The sequence below is a fragment of the Cebus imitator genome, unplaced genomic scaffold, assembly GCF_001604975.1.
Source record: "Cebus imitator isolate Cc_AM_T3 unplaced genomic scaffold, Cebus_imitator-1.0 Scaffold1707, whole genome shotgun sequence".
NCBI lineage: Eukaryota > Metazoa > Chordata > Mammalia > Primates > Cebidae > Cebus > Cebus imitator.
In genome coordinates, this window is record NW_016109022.1 from 1 (window position 1) to 6,095 (window position 6,095).

General features: G+C 45.2%; 1 long non-coding RNA gene across 1 annotated transcript; it reads right to left on the reverse strand.

Moving 5' to 3' along the window:
- Positions 1-2,728: 2,728 nt before the first annotated feature.
- On the reverse strand, positions 2,729-4,552 carry LOC108299087. Its single transcript, XR_001822810.2, has 2 exons — positions 4,148-4,552; positions 2,729-3,724 (listed from the first exon to the last, which is right to left on the reverse strand). It is a non-coding gene; the product is annotated as an uncharacterized LOC108299087 (long non-coding RNA).
- Positions 4,553-6,095: the final 1,543 nt, after the last annotated feature.

Below are 6,095 nucleotides of genomic sequence, written 5' to 3' on the forward strand. Positions count from 1 at the left end.
TGGCTCCTGACATGTTGGAGGCTCTTTAGGCTCATGTGTTCTCCAATCCCCCAGCGCAAGAGCAGGAATGATATTGAGGGCACAGGATCTTGGAAAAATCACCAAATCACCACAGTTCTCTGGATTCCCACCTTTAAAATAAACTGTTTGCCCAGCCTAGGAATGCCATGAGGACAAAGGGCATTAAAACACACACACACACACACACACACACACACACACACACACACAAATCACTTTAAGAAGCTATTTTTGGTAAAGGACTATTGAGCCTTTTTTTTTTTTTTTTTTTTTTTTTTTGAGACAGGGTCTCCCTCTGTCTCCCAGGCTAGAGTGCACTGGTGTGATCACAGCTCACTGTGACCTCTGCCTCTTGGGCTCAACTGACCCTCCCACCTCAACCTCCCAAGTAGCTGGGACTACTACAGGTACTTACCACTATGCCAACCTATTTTTTTTGTAAAAATGGGGTCTCACTGTGTTGCCCAGGCTGGTCTCAACTTCTGGGCTCAAGCAATCTGCCCGCCTACCTCGGCATCCCAAGGTTACAGGCATGAACCCCCGTGCCTGACCTGATCTCTTAAGAGGATCTCTTCTCTGCAATAAACTTTCAGCGGCTCCCTGGCAGTCACAGAAGGAAGACAACACTCCTAAACCAGGGTTGTCCTGAATCAGTGCTGAAGGGTGAAGCCTGTGGCTGCCAGAGCAGGACCACCTGGGTTTGAATTCTAGCTCTGTGAGTTACTAGCTGTGTAAACCACAGCAAGTGGCTTCTCCTCTCTATTCTATGTGTAAAATGGGGATTTTATCAGTACCTACCCACAGGATGGTTGAGCGTGGAAACATCTAGAACTGCACCTGGACATAGCTGGTGCTTTGCAGGAGCTGTTCTTAGAAACCCAAATTGGTCTTTCCCAACTCAAGGCCTTTCCACATGCTGTATCCTCTGTCCAGATAGCTTGTCCCATCTCTTTAGTTAGTGTACCTCCGCTCTTCCTACAATCTCAGCTTACCAGGGACTTTCTTCTTCTTTTTGTTTTTTGAGACGGAGTTTCACTCTGTCGCCTAGGCTGGAATGCAGTGGCATGATCTCAGCTACTGCAACCTCTGCCTCCTGGGTTCAAGCAATTCTCTTGCCTCAGCCTCCCAAGCAGCTGGGATTATAGGTGCATGCCATCACGCCTGGCTGATTTTTGTGTTTTTAGGAGAGACGAGGTTTTGCCACGTTGGCCCGGCTGGTCTCGAACTCCTGACCTCAGGCGATCCACCTGCCTTGGCCTCCCAAAGTGTTGGGATTACAGGTGTAAACTACTGCACCCGGCCAGGACTTTCTTATAGAAGCCTCCCTGATACCCTCAGTCCCCTGAGTCTTGATCAATCCCCTGAGTCTATGTCTTAAATATATTCTTTTCTTCATGGTGTTTAGCACAGTTTTACATTTATTTGCATTAATCTGCAATAAATAATAATGATCTTCCTACTAGACTAAACTCCGCAAGGGTTTGGACTGAAATCTGTTTTTCCAAATTCTTATGATGAAGTCCTAACCCCAAATACCCCAGTTCCTCCCAGTACCTCAGATTGTGACTGTCTTTGGAGACAAGGTTTTTAAAGAGGTAATTAAGTTAAAGTGAAGTTATGAGGGCAGGCCCTAATCCAATCTGACATGATAAGCGTCCTTAGAAAAAGAGGTATTTAGTCCCCAGACATACAGGCACAGAAGAAAGACCACGTGAAGACAAAGGGAGAAGACAGTCATCTACAAACCAAGTAGACATCCTCAGAATGAAACCAATCCTGCAAACCCCTGATCCTAGACCTCCAGCCTCCAGAACAGTGAGGACAGTAATTTCTGTTGTTTAAATGACCCGGTCTGTTGTACTTGGTTATGGCAGCCCCAGAAAATTCACATAGGTAGGGACTAGGATGGCTCTGGTGTATCACTGTAGTCTCAGAGCCCAGGACTGAGTAGGTGCTCAATGAATTTTCCCTGGAGGGTGATGGAGGTGTTGGGGGCAGGGTCAGCAGCACTGGGATTGCTTCAGTTTCCATCTGCGGCTCTTCCTCCAGGGTTGCTCCCAGAGCCACCCTTTCCTGTTTGCAGGCCTGGGCCGTGGCTTCAGGTCCTTAAGCTCCTCCTGGATAAGACATTGTGATGGTTAATGTTAGGTGTCAATTTAACTGGGTTAAGACTCCGCAGATAGCTGTGAACATTACTTCTGTGTGTTTCTGGGAGGTGTTTCCAGGTGATATTAGAGATTGAGTCAGAGACTAAGAAGATATGCCCTCAGCCCCGTGGGCAGCCATCATCTAATCCATTAGCACATGAAGAGGAGAAAAAGGAGAAAAGACAGATTTGCGCCTTCATTTCGGGCTGGAACACCTGCATTTTCTTGTCCTCAGATGGTGAAGCTCCTGGTTCTTGAGCCTTTGCACTCAGACAGGAGTTACACCATTGGCTTTCCTGGTTCTCAGGCCTTTGGACTCAAATGGAATCATATCATGGGCTTTTCTGGGTCTCCAGCATGCAGATGGCAGATTGTGGAACTTCTCGGCCTCCAAAATCAAGTGAGCCAATTCCCATCGTAAATCCCCTCTCCTATGTCTGTATATGTCCTCTTGCTTCTCTTCCTCTGGAGAATGCTAACTAATACAGACATAACACAGCAGACTTTGGGGATAATGTGTGAGTATGTGGGGGAAAAACTAGACATGAAGCAGTATGCGGTTTCTTCAAAATAACTTTTTCATTAAAATAGTTGTATATGCTTAGGACAAAAACTTGGAAAATACAGAAATGAAGTGGGAAAAGGAAGAAAAATTACCATCCATTATTTTCTCTCCCTCCCTCCTCAGTCTCCAGGAGAAGAAAATTACAATTAACTACAGTTTTCTCTTTATTTTTCAGAGTTGGGATTCTCTAGTATGCACATATTTTCATTATGATTTATAAAAATAATATAGCTTACACTTTTCCCAAGACATACTAAACTGCTCTTAAGTATTTTAATGGCCACATAAAATGTTATTGAGTTAATCTATTACAATTTTATTAATCATCTTGTTGTTTGGATGTTAATTTTTTTCTTTTGTTTTTTAAAGAATGCTGAATAATTATCTTAGTTTGCCACACATTTTCTGCATTTTGATTTTTTTCTTTTGTGGTGACTCCCAAAGGTAGAATTTTTTAGCTAAAGGATATTGCTAATTTTATGGTCCTGCATACTTTTACCAAATGGTCACATACTAAGGATGAAGCCTTTACATTCCCACTGGCAGAGAATGATACCACAAGTGCCCCAAGGTTACGGTAACCTGTCCTATGGGGGGAAATCTGGAAGCTCTAGTAAGTGAGACCAGTGGGCAAGTGGGCAGATGCTGAGCCTGCCCCCCCAGACAGAGGGAGAAGTGAAGCCACTGAGCATTTGCTAGGCAGGGCAGCATGTCTGTGGTCGGGGCCAGAGATGTTCTTTTGCCCTTTCCAGCATTGCCTAGTGATCCTGGGGATGCCCGTTTGGAAGCTGCAGGCCTTTAACATCTTCAGGGTTGAAGAGATGATGCCCCCGTGGGGGCTGACCAGTGATCCATTAGTTCCAGGTGGAGCTTTCAGAGGTCTATGGGGCCTTCCTGTGGCTGCATCTCATTTCCCCCACTCCTGACTTCGCAATTTACTCCTTTGGATCTTTCCAGAAACCGTCTTTGGCAGTTCTGAAACAAAGGCCACCTGGCGACCAAACACAAAACAAACAAAACAAAAAACACTTGGAAATCATCATTTCTCAAAAAGATTTTTGTTTTGAAAAAGCTATTACTGTCTGTCTGTCCTTGGAAAGCATCCTTGATTCACGGTTTCTCCCCAGATGGCCAGGAGCAAAACAGCTGGAGCCTGGAGCACAGGATTGTTTGGACAGAATATAAGCACCACCCCTTATATCTGATTTATGGGTTAGGGATCAGGCTGTTCTTAGAACCAGAACAAAACGTTCTTTGGGTAGAACCCAAGTGAAGAAACACAGAAAAAAACTGAAGCAGCAGCCAAGGTTACCTCTCCAAATCCCCAGTGCCTGGCACAGTGCCTGGCCCTAAATGGGAGCCCAGGCAGAGTGTGCCCATCTGATTCCCAGCTTACCAGAAACCCAATGTTTACCTTCCTGGGGTATTTGTATGGAGCAGTCACCCTTTTCACATGCTCCTGGAGTTCCCGTGTCAGTGCAACTGGGTCATGAGAGGAGTAGGCTGGAGTTAGGACTACAAATGCCTTTACCACCTGCAGGAAAACAAAATACCCAGAAAAGATCAGGCCTTGTATAACAACTCTTTTCTCCTTAAGTGAGACGTGAATAAATGCCCACATTTACCTTTGGATCATCATTGTTCTACCAGTTTTTTGGGCACAGCCAGTGACACAAACAACAATTGTTCTGTTGCAGGCCTTTCCAGGTGCAACTATTAGGAGCATTAACCTTTGTGGGATGATCTCAAACTCCTACCTATTTCTCTTTTTTCTTTTTCTTTCTTTCTTTTTTTTTTTTTTTGAGACAGATTCTGGTTCTGTTGCCGGGCACCAGGCTGGAGTGCAGTGCCTCGATCTCAGCTCACTGCAACTTCCGCCTCCTGGATGCAAACAATTCTCCTGCCTCAGCCTCCTGAGTAGCTGGGACTACAGGCACGTGCCATCATACCCGGCTAATTTTTGTATTTTTTTTAGTAGAGATAGGGTTTCACCATGTTGGCCAGGATGGTCTCAATCTCTTGACCTCGTGATCCACCCGCCTCGGCCTCCCAAAGTGCTGAGATTACAGGCTTGAGCCACCGCGCCCGGCCAAAGACTTTTTTTTTAAAGTGAGTTTAATTATAGTGCAAATAGTATGTGGATAGGGCTACATGCATGAGAGCAGGGCGAAAGTAAAGGTGGAGAATATGAGTTCGATTTCTGCAAAAACTTTAGCACAATGCCTGGCATAGAATATATTTTCCACAAAGTGATGGTGATAGTGCTCTGGACCAAACTGAGGGTCAGGCTGCTATTTCTCATGACCCAACAGCGAGATGCAGATGAACTGGGGAGGAAGAGAGTTTTTATTTCTGCAACTAGTTACAGAGAGAAGGCCTGGAAATTATCACCACACCAACTCAAAATCACAAAGTTTTCCAGAGCTAATATACTTTCTAAGCTACATGGCTATGTGTAAGTGTGTATTCACTTAAATACATAAGTGATTAATTTCTTTTAATCTATAGCTGAGGTCTGAGTCCTGAAGACCTTATTCTGGAGCCTCAGTAAATTTACTTAGTGGGCCCAAGTGCTGGGGTGATTACTCTTATCTTGTCTCCTGCTAAATCATAGAGGTTTGGAGAGTTCCTTCAGATTCCCAAATAAACTTGTTTGTGGAAGCCTGAGGAGTTTCTTCAGACCCCCAATAAAACTTAACCATAAATGGGTCCTGCTAAGAATTCCTTTGTTATTTTGTCATGCTTTAAGGTTAAGGAAAGGCCTAGGAAAAATTCTTTGTGGGCTTTGGTTACATTTCAGCCTTTGTATAAGGGCACTGGCTTTTTTAGCTTTTAATATTTAACTTAGCCACTCAGTCAGTACTGAAGCAATTGTTATGGAGGTCTACGTTAGTGAGACCTGGCCTGTCACAGTAGCAGTGGTTGGTGCTGCTGTTATGATCAGTGATTCTGGGGCTGGGGGTGCTGGAGGAAAAGTGTGGGCTATGTGGATGGTTGTGATTTCCTCTGGTACAGCTGCAGCTGAGAGTGTTGGCTTTTTCCTGCTGAAGCTGAGCTGGGCAGAGGTGACTGCAGGAAGATTGGCTGGGGAGCCAGGTGTATCAGTGGGAGGCTAAGGGAAATGGGAATTGGGTTTCACTGTCTGGGGCTTGTACTGATTGAAATGTGAACCGAGGCCCTGGATGGGGAGCTATGACTATAGCTGGAGAAGAACAGACTGCCCTGGCTCAGGGGGAAGGGTAGAGAGCCTAGAGGCTACTCAGCCATGTAACCAGAGTGACACAATGGTGCAGGTGCCAGTTCCTCCAGGTGTCATTTTCATCTAAGCCCCTGGATTTCAGGAAACAGAGAGATGTAGGAGA